General features: G+C 32.4%; 1 long non-coding RNA gene across 2 annotated transcripts in view; it reads right to left on the bottom strand.

Annotated features, from left to right (window-relative positions):
- Positions 1–13,147, bottom strand: part of LOC128932377 (uncharacterized) — a 365,408-nt gene extending 352,261 nt beyond the window's left edge. The window contains exons 1-2 of one of the 2 annotated variants that reach the window (XR_013519342.1): positions 12,998–13,147; positions 3,039–3,086 (exon numbers count right to left, since the gene is read on the bottom strand). This is a non-coding gene — a long non-coding RNA (uncharacterized LOC128932377). Of the gene's footprint in view, positions 1–3,038; positions 3,087–3,192; positions 3,354–12,997 lie in introns of those variants that run through there. The other variant, XR_013519341.1, reaches the window with a different exon arrangement.
- Between the last annotated feature and the right edge of the window lie 8,207 nt (positions 13,148–21,354).

Genomic DNA, 21,354 nt, shown 5'->3' with positions numbered 1-21,354 from the left:
TTAATCTCCTTTACTTCTTTATTCAATGAGATGTAAATTTCACAGACTTGGCTTATAGAGATCATCAAACATTTACTAAGTACTTATATTATTCTTTCTACCCCCTTTCTCCTATTTCTAACCTAATCCAGCTCTCATTCTTTTATGCGTCTCTCTCAAAGGATTTTAAACTGACTCTATGTCTCTAGCTCTTCTTTTCTCCCTCCAGTGTGTCAAATGCTGATAAATTATTATTTTTTTATGTATGGCCCTGTGACTTTTGATGATTTACCTCACCTGTTAATTTGGTGTGTGGAGTGGTTCTAGAATCACCTTGAAGTCTAGTATGTCTTAAATCTCTGTAGGTTTGGTTTACTTTCTATATACTTGTTTTTGTTTTTGTTTTTTCTGTGTGTGTGTGTGTGTGTGTGTGTGTGAATTCAGGAAGATTTGAGAGTGATTCTGCCACTGGCACCATCTCCCCAAAATCCTCTCAATTATAGTATTTTTAATTAAATTCAAGTATGTAATATATGTCTACTTATAAATACAGCATTTATAGTGTAGCCGTTTTACATCTATTGAAATTTTATGCCTATCGATTGATATTTCTATCAATAGCTATCCTGCATTCTTGATGCATGAAATCAGAATATCGAGAAATATATATAAAAAAATAAAGTTAGTTTTGACTCTTAGTAATTTATGATTGATAGACTTGTAGGTGATTTTTTAAACCTCTCTTAATTGAGTCTTTTTAGTTAATAGAAATACATAGACATACATATTTTAAATATGCAAATCAGAATCAATATTTAGATAGTCTTATCCTGGAAAACTTTGGCAATTGGTTAGCACATCTATGGCTAAGAAAATAAAAGCTGCGTTTTTTTTTTTTTTTTTTTTGAGACTGGAGTGCAATGGTGCAATCTCGGCTTACTGCAACCTCCGCCTCCTAGGTTCAAGCAATTCTCCTGATTCAGCCTCCCAAGTAGCAGGTGCATGCCGCCACACCCGGCCAATTTTTTCTTTTTTTTTTTTTTAATAGCTGATCGCAAACTCCTGAGCTCAGGCAATCTACCCTACTCGGCCTCCCAAAGTGATAGAATTACAGGTGTGAGCTACCGCACCCGGTCATGAAAGACTTTCTTATGCCTGGTCAGTCATATACAAAGGGGAAAAAATAAAGAGAGAAGAAATGAGGAACAAAGTAAAATGAAAAACTTTACAAGAAAAGCATAATACCATTACAAAACAATTTAAAACATAATATAATTTTATTCAATGAACACAGCTTAATAATTCATTTGAACTTGATGCTTGGCACTTTCTCTTTTGAATGATACTTAATGACAAAGATGATGTTTCTTTTTTTATATATCAAACAGTGTTTGGTATGGCTATTAATAATGATCAAAGTATCTTTATATTATAAATCTGCTTTATCAATTTTTAATTATTATAATCAACTTACATACAGGTTAGTGAAGGTTTGCCTATTTTTCAGGCAATAAATAGATTCTATAATCTTGAATCCTAAAGTAGTTGTAGAGCTGAAAACCCACGAGAAGTGAAAGTGAATCAGCCACATGTGGAGAAGTATATATGGGCCACTTTCTTGGCTGACATTGTGGTCATTACACAGGCTAAAGTGAATCGTTACAGAAATACGTAAGTTCCTCTCGGAGAAAAAGTAGCAAATAGAGAAACTAAATGTTTACATGAGCAAATAAAATGAGGTAGTACAAATATGTTTAATTCTTTAATCTGTGCCACAATAAATCCTGCCTTCATTAGATATATACAGAAGTGGAGTTAAAACGTTGTATTTAGAGTCTGATGAAAATCTAAAGAACCAAAAACAAAAATGAAATAAAATGTTAACCTTAGAAAATGGGGCTAAGGGTGGAGGAATTTTATATTTTATTTTGTTTTACAGAATTCTGTATTGTTAGGAATTTTTTACATATGCATGAGTTATTATAGTGACAAAATAAATGTTCACTGACGATTATCAGATGTTAGCTCTACAACAGTATATCAGGTTGTTTTATTATGAAGTATATCTTTTAAAATATCTTTCCTCTTCCATTCTGATACAATTCAATGGTGTTTTTATTTAAGTTTATTTTTTTAAGCCATTCAAAATCAAATTGATAGTGGCATAACTTTTTAAAGCCACTGTATTTTTCAAAAAGTTTTCCTTTCAAAAGAAATTATCTACTCTCTACTCAGAAGACTGCATTGCAATTTTAAATAGTCAAACCAATTCACTAGTCACATCTCTAATATTTACCATGCTTCCCACCAATAAGCAAAATATGGAAATACGTACAGGCACTAACCAGTTGAATTATTTTGTGGTGATCCAATCAGTTTAGCCATCTTGAAATCAATGGCTGCTCATGACACAACTGATTGAGCGACAGTGATCAGTGTTGATGGTGAAGTGTCAGGAATGATTGAATTGGCTGTATTGCAGGTTATTTTAGCTGCCTATGAGGGAATTATTTCAGGCAGTAAAACTACAGACACAGTCTTATTGGCAATTAGATTTGGGGCAGTACAACTAATATTGTCATTCCCATTAGCTACTTTAAATTATCCATTCCTTTACAACCTTAAGGATGTTGTTTTAAACACAGCATGTTCTCCTGGAAAAAAAGAAGGTGGTTTTCTGTTTAAATTGAATGGTCATTTTGATTAGAGCACTGGTGTTTACCTGTTTAAAGCAATTATAGAAAACACACATTCTATTGCAGATATTGTAGTCTTAGCAGTCAAGAAACTACTGTGACCTTCAAGAATCAAAAAAACAAAAAGACCAATAAAAAAGGGAAAATACATTTTATATGAGAATCCAAGAACTATCAAGGTACTGACAATATTTTTTTTAATATGAAAAGCTCTATAACCTTCCTATGATTACTCATCACTAAAATTTAGCTGATACCTGCTCCTCATCCAAGACGAACTTTTATACAGGCTTCCATATCTGCTGTATACACATCTCATCTAGTTCACATACACTTTGAAAATGTAGTAAAAGTACTTCTTACCTTCTGTCTTGAAGGGAAGTTGACTCTATGCTGTTATGTAGCCAGAACCTGGGAGGAGAAAGTGATGAAACAAGAATTAAAATTGTTTTGATTCACCCGCAACCTAAGACGGCAAAATCCTGAATTTTATCAAAATAGTAAACGATTGACTTACTCTAGGAAAAATCATATGTCACAATATAGAAGTGTAGTTTATATTTTCAAATAGTAACATGCCACATTATAATAAATACATTTTCTTTGCCATCTTTTATTTTATTTTCCATTACCACGAAATGCAACTATAAGTCCTATGAAAAGAGAAGTCACATCTTCAAGCAATTTCTTCAGTTTCTACTAGATGGAGCCAAAGTATAAAAAATATGTCCATGTTGAGCTACACATTCTAAGGAATCTTAAGCTGTTTCATTAGGGTAATAAAGCAATTGAAAGTTATAAGAAGCTAAGAGTTTATTTCTAAGGCCATTTAGTAGAATCATTTGAATTTGAATCATGATTCATTCACATACTTTTTTTGTGAAAATTTCTGTATATTTAAAACATAACATATTCTCATGGAATATTTCTAGGCTCATTTACAAATTATTGGTATTTTTCTCATATGTATATATTTTAAAGTCAGTAATAACCATTTGGAACATATACAACAAAACACAGTATACTCAATAATTTTTTTAGGTATTATTTTTATTTTTGTTCAGAAAAAGAAAAATGACCAGTGAAAGAAATGATGAAGTGTGCTACCAAATCAAAGAATCGTTTATAATAAGTTAAAAAGTTAAAGGTAAGGAAAAAATGTTAACATAATTTGCTTGAAATATTCAGTTACACGTTATTTTTTTTAATTGCTTTCTGTATCAGATTGCTAAATTTTCTATGTCATGACTAGCTAACAGTGTAGACTCCCCTTACTGTTCAGACAATTTCTGACTAGCTGAATGGGGAACCAAATAAATCCAAAACACAAAACAAAGCAAAAGAAAAGGAACAAACATTTTCTGTTTTACTTTTGCTATTTTAGCTACAATCTTATTTCAATATTTCGGAAAGTCACAAGAATTTTTGAATACACAAATAAAACTGAAAGTAAATTCCTTCTTTTTCTTGGGATATTTTTTAACTTCTTTCTAAGGATTCAAGCATACAAAATCAACCACAAAGAAAATGAATGTATTAATAATTCATTTAAATAATAGAATTTGTGCTTTCAAAAATGATATGTGTCAGTATATAAGTTATTTGCAACTTCATAACACTGTTAAACTTATTTCATGTACATGAAGGAGGCACTGATGGGGTCTTTGACAAACAATTGAACCCTAAGATGATGATGGCAGGAGGCTTCTTTGACTGAGTTGTTCATATTTATAAAATTTACTTTGTTAGTTATTTGGTGATTCCTCTTTTTCTCTGGCTAGATATTACGCATCTTCTCAGATAACGTAAAAAATAAAAAAATACCAGCAGTTGGAGTAATGAAACGTTTTCCCATAAACCAATTCTTTGCCATCCTTAAAACCAAATGTGTTAAATGAATAATTCTATTATTACAGATAATAGAATTCTACTAAATCAACCATTTGAGTAGTTTAGCAATGTATAAGCATGCCTTTTACAGACAAGCTAGGCCTATTGCTTTAGTCCCAAGAGTCTATAACATACAAGATCTGTTTACTGCACAAAACTGCAACTTACCAATATGATCAGGTTAGTCAAATAACAGCTGAGGTCAGGTTTAAAAAAGAACACAAATTTAAATATCTTTTTTTGGCATCGTGTTTAAAAACATCTAGTTGCTTTATTGATTTTTCTACTTCTTAATTGATTAAATCAAGATTGTGTTGTTATAGCCATAGAGACATTCAGGTAAAATAAATAGTAAATATAGTAGTAATTAGGTACCACATCAGTAGAGGAGCAAGGAAGAACCTGTGGTTTTTCAAAATGATTCAATATATATTAAAATTTATATTGGAATTTTAGAGAGTGAATTTGACTGCAGTAAATATTTGTAAAATATGTTAGTGAACTAATTATCAATCAGTTTTTCATTTGTGTGAGCAACTTGTGGAAATAAACTGGGATGTATTAAAGCAAAAAAACCCTTGACCAAACCAAAAAAAAAAAATTTTTTTTCAGGTTTATAAGTCTGGCAGGTTATCAGGATGATAAAGTCTAATAACTGCAAATAAATAAGTTTCTTCCAAAGAAATTAAAATTAAAACAGCTACAGCTATTATTGTAGCTCAGGCCAAAAAAAAAAGTAAGAAAATTCATAAAACCAGAGAGTTTATCAATAAAATTATATATTTTGCTTGAAACAACATAAGAATAACAAGTTAGAAAGAAAGCAAAGGAAGAAAAAGAGGATAGGGCACACAAGAGAGTATGTGCAACCAGAAGACAAAGAAAAAAGTGTAAAAAGTTGGAGGAACAATTTAAAACATATTATGTGTCTTGATTTTAATTAATTATTGAATGCCTATTTTCTTTACAAATATAAAATTTAGTTATAAATGTTTTCAAAGAAAATATTTATTATAAAATGCAACAGGTATGCTAACATTGCTATTGAACCACTAGCATATCTCTTTTTATTGTATTGGTCTTTGTTTTTCGTCTGGGATTAGAAGCTGTAATTTACCAAGTATTGCTCTCAAGTCACATTATTACATAGAGATTACACTTGACTTGTTTGTGTTTTTGTGTTGTTTGGTTTATTCTTAAAAACAAATTCCCACAACAAAGTACAGATTTATATATATGATAACTAGTTTGGACTTGTAGTCACCTATTCTTCACTAATAATCCTGAATTATATGTAACTACTGAAAAGAGTAGGTAAATAATCACAATGTACTAAAAGTAATTTCATTTTATTATACTTAAAAGAAGAAAAATATGCTATTTATATTAATATTGTATAGTTAACTATGATGAAGATGAAAGATATATAATAAAACTTACAGAACAAAAAAAAAAGTGACCCTTAGTTATTTGAAGAAGATATAATGCTGACTTTCTAATTTATTTATCAGAAAGAAAGTCTTAGTATCAGTTTATTACTATTAAAATAAGGATGTTTTAATTTTTTTGCATATAAACTAAAAATACACATTAGTTTTCGTGGTATCAGGAAGCACCTTTTCCTGTTCTAAAAAGCTTATATATTAGACAATTGAGAAAATTTTGTAATATTATCTGAAATTTTAGGGATTGGAATATAAACTTTGTTTTCTCCATGAAGGTTAAAAAAAAAAAGGTACAAAGTTAGTACTCATTATTGGGTGGGGAGAAAGTGGGTGACATTTTTATACCATAACTTTTTGTTTCATTTTGGAGGTCATATGTCTACCTAAAACACTTTAAAATATAACTGATATAAAAATAGATATAAAGCAATATTTTGAATGTTACATATTTTTATCCTGCACTGAGAGATTTTCCCTTACCCTGTTCCTTGTCTATAGATGACATGCTTAAAGTATTAAGGATAATCTATCAAAACACACATTTTGTTAAATATCTACTGAAGAGTTCAGTCTTGGAGTGCAGCCACAAATACCAGTAAGTAGAACAAAATAAATTCTTCCTGTTGCTGAACTCATTTAACAGTTTTATTTATCAGCTACTTAGCAGTCCCAGAAGTTTGTAGCTTGAAAATACATTAGTGATTACTTTGTCAGATCCATACGTTTTATTTCAGAAGACACTGAAGTCCAAGAACTTGTCTCTTAAATTTAAGCTTATATAATTAACTAGTAGTAAAGATAATCATCCTAAAATCTATTTCCACTGATTTCAGTTCTTATTCTTAAATCACTTTTGCCCAAATTTCAGGCAAACACTTACAATTGAAATGTTCATTATGGCAAATTTATATTTCTCTCAATAAAGGCATAAGATGTTTTCAAGTTTTGACAGGACTATGTGGTAAGTAATCATTGCCATGGAGAAATGTGAACTACGATCTTGAAGAACTTTGACCTCCATATTTTAGAAAAACTGGTTTTATGCTGGAAGCAAAAAGTGGAGATGGGTAAAAGCAGAAGTTTTACAAAGACTGTTTTTAAAAAGCAAAGATTAAATAAAAGTTATGCTTTCAGTAGAATTGATTGTAAAGATCTATTGAATGAGCAAATATCAGAGATGCTATAAACTCAGGTCACAGACTGATGGAGAATCATAGGATGTTTTACTATTGAACATGAACTTCCCACATAAAAAGAAGACTGCATAAAAAGGCAAAAAATGGGAGTTCATTTTGTTATCTGTGTTATCTTGTATAGACAATTTATCTAACACTAAAACAGATGCTGGGAGTGCTTTATTATTTCATAGAATATTAAGTTAAAGTGCTACATAATAGCCAAACACTTGCCTTCTAACCTTAACCAGTATTTCAGTTAAAAGATCAGTTTAGAATCTCATCACTAGATGGCATTGTTACACTTGAATACAGTTTAAATAATACAATGACCAAACGAGCTAGTTAAATTAGTAGACAATTATCCCGGTTCTCCTTTCCCTTTTATGTGTTGAAACTGGTTACTTAGCCTGCAGGATAAATTCTATAGGATGCCCCATTCAGTCAGGGCTGCTTTTTCACAAGCTCTCTCTTCCCAGCTTTCACCTCAATCTGTCATACAGATTTGACACCACATCGTTCCAACAGTACTCAGAAATGACATGTATATAATGTGGAATATTGTGCACATTTACAGCCGGGGCTCTTTCTCTTAAACATTGCTGGCTGTATCTTGGCTTCTGGATTCTGCCAAGCTCAGTGTTCTTCACTCTTCACATGTAAATGGATGCCTAACCCAAACTTTTATTATTATTATCTTGAAGCAAAACCAGAAAACAGCATATCTGATTTCTGTCATTTTTCTATTAGTATTTCCAAGTTTCCACTGAGCTTCCTGTAAGCTAATGAAGGGCTTGGGATATACAGGGCAATGCTAACACATAATATTTTTATGTTTCAGTTCCATTAATGCTGCTCACTAAAATCAAATTAAGTGACATTCTATTGAAAAAGGTTCTTGTTTACTTCTTTATTTATTTCCTTAAGGTCAAAAAGACCAGTTCAATAAGCCTAGCAACCCATTTTTGCCCCCAGAATAGGCCTTAGCTTTGTTTTCTTATGTTATCATAATCTAGCACTTTTCCTGTTCTAAGTGAAAACCCACTGAAGAAGCAAAAGCATTCCATTATGAGTGTTATCAAAAAGCAATACCATGCTATTTTTAAATGAATACAAATCCAAAATGCATTGTAAAGTGTACCCAGCCCACACTTAGGTGATCTCATCCACACACTCTGTGTGTGATTACTGTACATCACATCTACATATTTCAGAAGAAGTACAATGCATTGTGGGTGGTGATTTCTATTTACAAGAAGGCATGCTAGAAATACCCACACCACAAAGTGATATTTTTGTTTTATTAAAATAATAGGGCACAGTTGTTTTGGCAGACTGCAATACAGCTGTTGTATATACTTTCTGACTAGGTTTGTTACTTTATTCCTTTTCAAATGCCCTCCTCCATCCCCAAATCAGTACTTTCCCATGAATCTGGAAAACTAACTGTTTACATTCTTCTAACAGAAACCTTCTGAACACACACTTTCAATTTCTATGAAGAGAACATTAAAACCGCAGGACAGAGTGAGCAATAATATAAACCACCTAATTAATTAATAGTTCACAATAAGCTTAATTAATGAACTACATGTAAACATTACAGACCTTTTAAATCCACAAAACTAAGATTACACATGAAAATTTGATTTAGCTATGAATATGCACTAAGCAGAAGAATTTCTGCAAGAATTTATAATGCAAACTTCTGTTAGACTGCTGTCTAACGGGCAAGAGGAAACTGAAAAAAGGACTGGCTGAGTTAGTCTGCAATGATCAGTTACCTGAAGGAAAAGGCAGATCCTAGCAGCTACAATTCTCAACATTGAAAGTACTAAAATGTTCAGCAATAGAATTAATTACATACATTTAACAGATTTTAAATAACTTTCTTGACAAAGTACCTAGGGTCAAGATTTTTAAGCTCAAATTTGAATGTCTTTTTACCTTGTAAAATAATGTGTTATTAATTTATTCAGAAATTTATTCACATATCATACAGCTTACTAAGATGTTAAAAGCAAAACAATTTTCTCCAGCACAACATTTTCAAATAATTCCTCTTGTTTACCTTCTCATATTCCTTTTAATGCAATTAAAGATCACAAAGTAAAATGCTTCCTGATTCAGAATTTGTCTGTATTCAAATTTATATTTCCTGAGAGAGCACATGTAACTACTGAAACAGAATGAAAGAACCATTTTGATATTGTTTATTTGTATGGTTTTATAATTTATAATGTGGCTTAATGAATACTGATGTTGAAAATGAAACCCAGTTGTAATTCTACTAGCCAGTGTTCTGATCAACTTTTTAAATTTTACATGAAGCAAATTAAAGTTTTTTAGTACAGTATTCCCAAGTCCATTTATATACAGGTTATTTCTTGATATAATTTATAAGTATTCATTTTCTATGTAGAAAAAAACCTGAAGTTTTCTCTTTGAAGAAATAAAAGACAATCTACATAAAAACATTGGTCTGCTGAAAGATATTTCCATTGTTACTGTTCTGCCCTGAACGTCTTAAAGAACTGCTATGGATATATTTGAAGTTCCTACAGTGAAGATAGTCTACAGTGTATTTCTCAAATGGGCATCTCCTGAGCTTCCTCATTAGTGCTCTCCCTCCCTCTCTCTCTCTCTCTCTCTCTCTCTCTCTCTCTCTCTCTCTCTCTCTCTCTCTCTCACACACACACACACACACACACACACACACACACTCTTACATACAGACACTTAGACTCACATATACTGGCTTTAGCTCTTTACTTCTTTATCAATTTTAAATTTACCCCTGAAGCTCGAAGGAGATATACATTGCATGAAATCTTGTAAATAGAGCTATTTATATCAGCACCCTTAGGAAAAATAGAGTGCTTTCACATGGCATAGAAAAAGTTTACATGTAACATAATTTTCTTTGTTTTTTAATATAATGTTTAGTGTTAATGTCAATTTAACTTGGTTAAACTAATTTTGTCCATCACAGTGACACATTTTGAATCTTTTAAATATATTTTAAATGAGGAGCTGAAATAAACAACCCAGACCACCATTTATATTGTTTGATTATTAATTCTGTATTCAGTTCTCACAGAGTTTTTAAAAATAAATTCCTGATCCCAAATGATTCTGTTACAATTACCATAATAACCAATGGTCATTTTATTTGCAGTATATCTGTTTACAATTGTGTTTCAATATTGTCTTAAAGTAAGATGGTGTGCTTTAAGACAAATTCAAAAGAAAGTAGATGGCTTTAGAAATGTAGATTCTTTTAGCATGATTGTAAATTTTTTTTAAAATGTGTTGTCTTATAAATTACAGGGATTCATGTGTAAGCATTGTTCAGTTTTATTTGTATGAATTGCCTTGATGATGTTTTCCCTCAAAAAGAATTGGGTTAAGATAGACATGATCTTTAATTATAAGGCTTATAAATTTATTTCACTAAAAAACCTACAATGCGTTAATAGTGTTATTGATTTAATAAAACGAGTTCATTTTGCATTAGCACAAGGTTCTCTTGAGAGATAACTGGTGGGAAGTAAGTAGTTGCTTTGTAGGCACAAATGTCTGAGGGTGGGAAAGCACAGTGAAAGCATATTGGGACCAAAATTTGAAAACCTGGTTCCTATCTCTGCCATTTATATTATCTATGTCACCTTTGGAAAGCTTCTAGTATCACAGATATCTATTTTGCTCCTCTGTAAAATGATACTATCAAAACTTGCCTGGACTTTACTACTATGTAAGAGAATAATTATTTTTATAGTCAATTCTTATAAATTCAAGGTGATATTACCCTACACATCTTTCTGATAGGATAAATGCTTCTCCTGAATGTAAGAAGTTAGGTTTTATCTGCTTTAAAAATTTGGCAGTATTTAACAATCAGGTATACAATCTGGCAGTTTGCAAGGAGTATCTTCTCTTTTACACAAAAAATAATTTGACATTTTAGTAAAAATGGAAAGCATTTAGAATCTGAAGATCAAGGTGACAATAATTAGAGGTATTTTATTCTCAGGATACCTCACACATAATATATTTCTTTATAAAGAAATCTACATTTTTAAGGAAAATGTATACCTATATATCTACAAAATATGTGTACAGATATATTTATAGATAGACATAATACAGACACATACATACACACATGTAAAATCATCCTATCTCAATGAGATGGAGAAAACTGAAAATGACTGCTCTGGGATCAGATACTTAGTCTTCATTTTATTTCATTTTAAATATCAGATTTGAAATTAATCCAAGGACCACCATGGAACAGAAAAAATGTGTGTGTCAACATCATCTTTGAAAACTAAACTTTGCCAGGCACAAGTCCTATTTTAGTCCTCAATTCAATTTTATGCAGATAATGAGATTAATTTGCAGGCTTCATTTCAATATTGTCTTTATTTTTAAAAAGCCCATTGACGGTGTCAAAGATTTTGATTAGATAATTTGATCACATTTCTCAAGCCAGATACAAATTAAAGTTGGAGCTAAAACAGAAAATCTTACTGTTTACTATTCAGAACAATCTTCCTATTTCAGGAAATGGCAGAGCTCCAAAAGCCACATGTGTACAAATGAAAATTCATAACATGTTATTCAAACTCCAGTTGTATTTGTGCAATTTACTAATTAGATATGGTAAGTATCAGCACTGAAATATTATAGTAATAGCATTAAAAAGGCCAAAAAACTACTTTTCTTAGTTCACTTCTCTTTATGAATGACATAAAATTCTGTTTTGTAGCATAACATCTCTATATATCAAATATAAAATAAAACCTTAAAAGTGCAGTGAATGTTCTAACAGCAGAGCTTGTTTCTGTATGAGAAATGGAAATACTCTGATAAAAGACTATTTTAATTAAGATTGGTGATATCTGGAATAAATCAACTTAGTACCCATGTATACAAACTAATTTATTCTTCAAATCATGTGCATTATATGATTAAAATACCAAGTCATTTGACTTCATTGATCTCAACATGTAACCTTAAAAGAGAATTATTTATTCTCAGTTTGTCTCTACTTGTTGAAAATGTCTTTTCTTATCTCATTTACAGGATTATTTGGAATTGAATTTATTACATAAATATGTCAGCTATATATAGTTATGTACTGACAAAGAATTAAATTACAGGTTAATGGCATTAAAAATTAGAGAAAGTATGTGAGTGTGTAATTTTTGATAGGTACGAAAACTCTTCGATTTCCACAATTACCTTCCATAGGGTAGAACATTTTGCTATTAAAAATATCAAAGATTTAGTGTACCAGACATTGTAATAAGTGTTTTACATAAGCTTTCTAATTTAACCTCTTTCTATTATCTAATGAGACCATTCTGTTCTGACAATCCATTTTACAGATTTATGAAACCAAGGTTTACAAAAGTAAAATAACTTCCTCAGCTCACATATTATGGTGGTGCTAGAATTTGAACCCACATACATATGATTATAGAACCTATTGTTTTAGTTATCATAATACATATATTGCCTACTATTTTTAGTCTCAGCTATTTCTCATTAACAGAAGAAATTGACTGCTGACAGGGATCATACTTGTGTAAATATTTGTTAATGACCAAGATTTGTGAGTATGGTTTTCAAGGCTGACATTGTTAGCAGTCACATGTTTTATGCTTTTCAATGCTAAATTAAGTATCTTGAACGTGCAAATTTTAGGACTCTGGAGTTAGAACACATTTTTATGCTAGCTTAAACAGAAAACGCTTAATTCATTTTCAAAAAGGGATGAAAGGGAATAAATGTAATGGGCACCTACTGTCTCCCGCAGGTTCCCATGGCAGCATAGCAGGCTCAAGAGCCATCAGACAGTGAGAAAAAAAGATACACAGGATGGGAGGTGCTGGATCTCTTACATGGAATCACTTCAGAGAGAAAGCAGGAGCTGAGGCAGTGTGAAGTCTGGGAATCGAAGCAGAGGGACAGATCAGGAGAGAGTTGGGTAGGCTTCCACAGTACATTCCAGCCTCTTCACTTCTCATCTCCCTGACCCTACTTTAATGATCTGGGGACACACTTGCTCTCTGTGTTACACTTGCTACCCTCCTTCATCCATTTATTTCATTGTCTTTTTTCTGACTTTCTTCCCTACTAATTTCATCCATATGAAGATACTCTTGAAAGAGCCTATACGCACAAGTGCACACATTCTGCTTTTGAATCTCAACATAGCTTCTCATTGTATTCTGTTACACAATCTGAGAAAATCCATAGCATAGTGTTAACATATTATTATTTAAAAAAGAACAGATTCTTTCAGATATTTTAGAGACCATAGATTTATAGTGATTATATGTAGACAAAGCTAAAGAAATCTCATGCAAATTATTTGCATTGATAAACAATAAATACGTTTCTATAGATCAGTGAGCAAATATACACACACATACACACATGGTTCTAAACAGGTCCTATAATTGATAAACTGATCTTATAAATGCTCATCAAAATATATAATCTACAAATAGTTTTCAGCTTTGCTCAGTCTTTCTCTGACTACTCTGCTAGTTTACAAAGGCCAAAGCTGACTGATAGCAGAAGATTCTGCGTCTCTCAGTTCCGAGATCAGTTCAGAGGGCTCACCTCCAGCAAAATTACTTATTAGTCACACGCATATTTTGCTCTGCTTTGCTTGATGTCTTAAATATTGCTCAAGAAATCAAGGCCTAAATTAGCTAACTACATTAACAGAAAGCTATTTGTTTAATACTTGTGGAATTGTGTGTCTATCATTTCTTCTTTCATTCATATAGTCTTTCATTCACTCTTAATTCTCTCATTTAAAAAACATTAAACAAATAGTAACATAATATTGAACACTTTGTCATTCCCACTCTTGAGGAACTTATATTCTTGTTTATTATTTTTGTGAGTAGTCTGATTGTAATAACCACAAGGAGCATTGGCTAAAGATACAGATTTTCTTGCCTCTCCCTCAGAGATTCTGAGATGGGACCAGATAATCCTTATGCTTAGCCGTATTTGTGACGCAATGTGGTATAGTGATAAATGATTTGTTGCCCAAGTTAATGGAGGCTATGGTATTTTAAAAATGGATGTGTAAAAAACTCCTCTATCAAAAGTCATTTGAATTACTACTTTTCTGGTTTTAATAGAATCAATCTAAGAACTATAATACAATACTAATTTAAGCATACACAGGAAATCATAACTTGCAAGTTGTGATATCTACACAATGATGACAGGAAAATAAACACTTCAGTATAGCAAAGAGGGCTTAAGTATTAACTATTTAATTCATTGGACAGAATGTTTGGGATAACATCTTGAATGGCAGTAGAAAAAGGATACTAGACATATCTTGAATATATTTTTAAGAATTGGTGAACTCACATTATCAATATTGTTCTGAAATACCCTAACAATGTTAAATTTGGCATCGATCAAAATCAATATTTTTTTCAGAGATACACAATTCAAGATGTTTCTCAAGCTTACTAAATCACATTCTCTAGTGATGGAGAGTAAAAATAAGTATTTTTAAACAGGGATTTTTGATGCCCTCACCAGCCCCCTACTCCCACTCTTAGTTAAAAATCAATGTTCTCCTTGGGTAGAAAGGCACAGCAGTCCAGGGTAGAGAAGTGAAGTCTTCACTGACTGAAGAAAACAATATTAAATTATGAGAAAATGAGAATAGCTATTACTTTCTATACCTTTCATAATTCATATTCATTTTCATAGTATTGATGGAAAGAGATAACCGATGGCCTCATCACCATGAGTAAACGTTGTATGATCCACCCTCTGGGAGGAAAGCTCTGGTCATGTAAAACAATGACTAATTAATACATTTTATAGCACATTTCTGAATATGTTAAGATGTGTAGTCTTTAAACAGATAACTTTTCTTAGCTGAGTCAAACACTAATACTAGCTATGTTTAATATTATAGTTAATTTTGCCTCCCCCTGACACCCAGGATCTACCATTTGAAAATGCAAAAAGTAATTTTGGAGACAGCCAAATATAATGTTTTTTAAAATGCTATAAACCTTTTGCCAAAATATAGAATAACATTTTACCTTTTTAAGAAAAATATAACTCTAATCACATATCACTATATGACCCATAGAGGAAAGTTTCAACATATAGTTCAAGATATTTTCTTTTTAATGGAATGCACAAATAAAATAACATTTATTTAGATAAATTTATAATAACCAACTGTGAAATATTTTTCTTTCACATAATTTACCACGTGGATATTTCAGAGTTGACATAACCATTATAAGTCTTAATAGTTTTGAGACAATTAAATACAGTATTCTATATATTTTGTAAGTATGTGACACACAGTCTGTATGTTAGCACTCCAGAAAATGAGGAAATTAGAAAAGGTGATACCAGGAACTCTTCTAGTTTGAGAAAAGAAAATTGTAAACAACTGCTCTAGCTATATAATGGAAGGTTGAGAAATGATAAACAGACAGATAGGTATATGGATCTCTAATCTGTGATCATGGCTGAGGTGGCTTGGTCTAGCACCATTAGATAGAGAAGTTAAATAAATGAAATTTACTTTCCATATTCTTCTTGAGTGCCAGTGAGTGGGTGTTTTTAATCATATGTGAATTTTCAGAGTCCTTCTAAAACCATTACTAGAATGTGAGAGGTTAATCCCACCTCCTGACCTCGTAGAGCTGTGGGCCAGACCTTTGGAATTCTAAAAGGCAGTGAGGCTTCCTTCTTTCTGATTTAGTTTCACAGACTCCTGGGACATCAATTTTTAAAGGCCCAGTCAACAGATTACAGAAATCATTCAAGTTAAATTTTTATTAGGAAAAAAAATACTTTGCAAATGCCCTTTCCTATAAAAATACAAACTTAAAATATATTTAGCTGGAAGAAGTAGCAGAAGGTGTGGAGTAAAGAATTAAAGAGATTTTTGCAATGTGAATGTGCAGACCAATGATCAAATAGTTTTTCTAGTGGTTCTGTCAAACAATTAGTATCAATTACTATTGCCAAAGGCATCAAAATACATTAGAGATAATTGGCCAGAGCTCTTATAGAAAGAGTATTGAGGAGATAACTATTGACAATAAACATAAGCGCACTAAACAATGAGAAAACCTTCCATTAACTTTAATTTATAAAAAATAGGTTATATGTGTTGTACTTCAACCTATTTCTGAAGAGTTTACTACATTTTATGTCTAATGTTCTGAGAATTTGTATCTGAAAGTTAAATATATAAGGTTTATTTTGGACCTCAAAATTGCACTATAGAAGTTATACCTTGATGTGAGGAAAAATGAGTTCTTGTTTAATGGAATTTTTTGTCTTTTACACAGAAAATATTTCAGCCTAACCATTTGGACCACATCCCTTCATTTACCATCCATTCTTCAATCCCCTGGAGTCGCGATGTCTAAAATCACACTCAGATCACAATATCTGAAGGGGTTAGTTCACTGAATGGGAGCTGCTCTGACAGTCTTACCGGATCAGAGTCTCAGGGTGGTGGAACAAACCACTTATGTGTGCTATTCTTGGTAAGTAAAGACATGTTAAGCTAGAATGTGTATGTGTGTTTGGGGTTTTTCTCTAATTGTGGTGAAGGATGTGCAGTGTTCTCTTTGCATTTGTAAGGCAGTTTGTTGAAGTCAGGGTTTTGGTCTGTGCTTCTTGATCAAAATAAAGCAAAATATCTGCAATAAGGATCAAACACACAACCCTAACATGTGATTGGACATGAAAGTAACTGAGCTGACCTAGGCTCAGACAAAACCAGGAGACAGCTGAACCTAAAACTCCTGAAGTTTAGAAAATTAACCCAATCCTTGCTTACAATTACATTGGTTTGGAAATCTTGCAGTATTTATGACAATAGACTTTTCATGTCAAAAATTGAAGCTCAGAAGAGAGGTGAACTTCCTAAAGTTTTACAAAAGTTCTTTTATCTGTTACTGTATAACACATCCCCCAAAAGGACCCAATCAGCCAGTTCAGGAGGATTTGTTCAACTGATAGCAGTGGACAGTTGTTAAGTCACTGAGGTAGCCTTATCAATTTAGCAACAATAATTATAAATGAGGCACATAAAATATAGGAAAATGCACATAGCAATACAGTGCAGTGACAGCAGGATTTTAAAAATATCTGGGCTTTCCAAGAGTGAGCACTAAATTTGTCTGACCTTGCCCTACTGCTACCTATTCCTTCCCCAGTCTTCTCCACCAAATTAAGTAGCAGTGACATTCTTCCATGGAGCAAGCAGAAGGATTGAGCCATTATTGACTCTTCTCTTTATCACACACCACATCCAACTCTATTAGCAATTCTTTTAAATATCTCTGAAATCCAACCAATTCTAACTTTCTCTCTACCACCAATTATCCCTCTCCTAGATTATTCCACCCTTAGCACCTGGTAGCCTACACTTAACACAGGAACTAGAATAACATCATTAACATATATCCCGGATCAATTCATACATTTATTCAAAATTCTCCAGAAGTTTATCATTTAAAAAAAAAACCCAAATATTTCTCATGCCTTAAAAGAACCTATGTTATCTTCCCTTCCACTACCCACCACTGATGTCTGATCTCATCCCCAGCCACTGTTTCCATCCATCACTGCCTCCCCATCTCAGTGACTTCCTTGCTGTTTCTAGAGCATGAGAAGCAATCCTCCCACCTCAGGGCAAATCACTTACTGTCCTTTCTGCCCAGAACTTCTCCAATATATGCTATGCCTTGATATCTTACTTCCTTTATGCCTCTAATTCAACATTACCTTGTTTTGAGAGCCCTTTGCTAATCACACTAACTAAAGCAGTAAGCACCCAACTTCCTATCCTGTTATCCTGCTGTATTTTACTTTATAACACTTAGTATTATCTGGTATACTACATATTACTTGCTTATTTGCTAATTTTCTGTCTCTCACCTTTAGAATTTTATCTTGTTTGCTGCTATATTGCCAATGTTTGAAAAGTGCAAGGAACATAGAAAATTAAACAGCATTTGTTGAATAAATGATCAAGTGAACAAATGAATAAAAGACATGTCTATGAAAATGATGGAATGAGTTGGCGGAATGCAATTCTTGTTAGTATCCTAGAGTTTTTCATATTATATTATTTAACTCTCATAACAAACAGCCCATCAAAGTAGATAGTTTTAAACACATTTTATAGGTGAATAAAAACTGTAGCTCAAAGAAATTTAAAAAAATTTCCAGTACCAGTTAGTTGGCATTTGCCATACATTTTGTTCATTCAATTTTTGATGTATAATATAGTAGTCATTTACTGTCTCCCAGTCCCTGAGATGAGTACTAGTTATGTAGTTTTTGCACTTAAGAAGTTTAAAGTCTAGTATGGTACACAAATAATAAACTAAGTAGACAGGCACATACCTATGTAATAATTATATATGGCAGTAAGTACCATAAAATAAATAAGTTGGATGTTGAATGCTGAAATAACATGCTCAATGGGATTTCAGGGAAGCAAAAGTTAAGCAAAAAAACTAAAGGATGACAGTAAAACAGCAAACAAAAGGAGGGGAAGGACTGATGGGGCTGGTAAAAGCATTCCAAGGAAATAATAGACCTAAGGCTTTAGAATAAGAAAGGGTTTCATTTGTCAGAGCAACAGAAAGAGATTAAATTTGCCAGAGCACAATTAATTAGGAAAATCAGGACATGGGACAGGGCTGGAGACACAACATGCAAGCCTATATTAAACAACTTGATTTTATTCCAAGAACAATGAATGGTTGTAGTTGTGGGCTTGAGGTGGAAGAGTATGTGTGACCTGATACTATGGCTGGTTGCTTTGCAGAGAATGAATTAAAGAGGGATTAGGAGAGGTAGTTGGAAAACTGTTTTAAAGAGGCATTTTTTTTTAAGCATGCACATACTTCTGAAAGTTCTACTAATTTTACTAAATTATACAATAAAATATTTGCTGTCTTAAAAGAATAATCTAATATAGGAATATTCTGGGCCTACTAAATGGTATATATTTACTTTAAATTTTTAAATAAATTTTCAGAAATGCTTTAAAAATCTCCACATATATACAATAAGATGCTGACATTGAAGTTTCTGCTCACATACCAAGTTGCAACAAATGTGACATCCCAAAGGAATTGTACTAATTACTGATATGCTGCAGGTACCCCCTGTTCTCCTCAATCATATAAGGGAGAGAGGTGGTGGTACCCACCTCTTATCTCAAGCTTACCAAGAGAGCCTCCACAGAGACCACACTAGGGGCTGGCTATGCCTCCTCTGCAGTTGTGTGCATTTGGGAAAGGAGGGAGAGGGGAAGGATGTTGTTCTCATTATTCCCAATGGTACCTCAGGATAACGGATAGGGTGCAGAGCTGCTTCGATGGCAGCATGAAAGAGAGATGTGGGGTTGACTTATAAAGCTGTGTTTTGTTCAGATAAAGCATATGCAAGAGTTTCCCATGGAAGCATCTCACTTTACCTGGTAACATCCATATAAGATGTTATATATATTGTCTCTAAAACCAAGGAGGAAGCATACCACCTATATCTCAGATCTTAGGGGTATAAAATGAAGCCAATTCTAATTTTGTTGCCTTTTATTATCCCAAATTTTGAGCAGAACCCTGTAGTTTTATTGTCTTTTATCCTTTCTGCTGGCCTATATATGTTTAAACAAGGCATCTAAGAGTACTTATTAATTCTTTCTTTCTAGGTTCTGTAAACAAAATCATAAAAATATTGTGAGGCAGTGTTATATTCTGTGGCATATAAAGATAATCATGGTCCTTAAGAACTAAAGGAGGTACAAAAAAAAAAAAAAGAAAAATTGATGTTACCTGAGGAAAGTAACACTGCTATCGATTATAATTCTATTTTTTTTTTTTAATTTACTATATTGGCAGAGAAGCAAATATCTGGTGATTTTAAATTATTACTCCTAACAACAAGAGAACTCACTTCACTGGTTAGGGAACAAATATAGAATTTTTTTCAGTTGCAAAGACTATGTATTTCAAGTATACATAACTTTCTAAAATAAATAAACATAAATGTCTCTGTAGGCTCAACAAGCCTACCGTAAGTATTCTTGGGCAAAACTCCACTGAAGTTTGATATCTGGCTTTCACAGTCAGTGTCTGGCTCCCCAGAAATAAGAAGTAACTCAAAGCCGAAAGTCTGAGTGTTTGCATTCTTCAATTCTAAACTACATAATAAAGAGCAATAGATAGATGCCTTTTAGGAAGACTAATAGAAAGTTTATAGAACGCAACTGTGAGGCTATCTTGATGTCCATTACCCAGCCTCTTCATTGAAGGTATTCTTATCATTTAAACTGATTCAGGTCTTTTAATTGAGAACACTGTATTGGGTAGACATACCAAAATCAGGAAGCCCTTTCTAGCCTACAGAGAGTATCCAGTAAAGTGTTCAAAAACAAAACCAAAGAATAAATATCATGTATTTTCTCTAATTAGTGTGTTTTTCAAGGACAATATATAAAAAATGTGTCTTCTGGGCCTCTTGTCATTAGTAGAGGATGGTTACATGGTTAAAATGGAGACATTGATTCAATTATTTCAATTTCCCTAAAACATTTATTTCTTTTTAAGGAATATCTATGATATCAATCTCATTTATTATTGATCACTATTGAGTCCAGGTTTCAATAAATTGACCCAACATTTAGAACTATTCTCAGCTATTCAAGTTAGATTATTGAATACAGAATGCCTGGACACTGTAATTTAATATTTATTTTATCATGTTATAAAATTATTTTCTTAGCTTTTTGTCCTAGCATTCATTCACACACATGTCTTCAATGTTTTTCCTAGTTAAATAAGCAAATAAATCTTTGAAATTATTTTGGTGTGTAATTCAGCTCTTCTGAGTTTGACATTATAATTTGTCCTCTATAGGTTGCTGGGATTTGGATCTGGTTATGTCTCTTAAAAATGGAGAAATGTAGGCAGGGCGCGGTGGCTCAAGCCTATAATCCCAGCACTTTGGGAGTCCGAGACGGGTGGATCACGAGGTCGAGAGATCGAGACCATCCTGGTCAACATGGTGAAACCAAGTCTCTACTAAAAATACAAAAAATTAGCTGGGCATGGTGGCACGTAC

This window comes from Callithrix jacchus, chromosome 6, assembly GCF_049354715.1.
Source record: "Callithrix jacchus isolate 240 chromosome 6, calJac240_pri, whole genome shotgun sequence".
NCBI classification, from domain to species: Eukaryota; Metazoa; Chordata; class Mammalia; order Primates; family Cebidae; genus Callithrix; species Callithrix jacchus.
The sequence above is the reverse complement of the archived record's forward strand: the minus strand, read 5'-3'. Positions and strand labels throughout refer to the sequence as shown.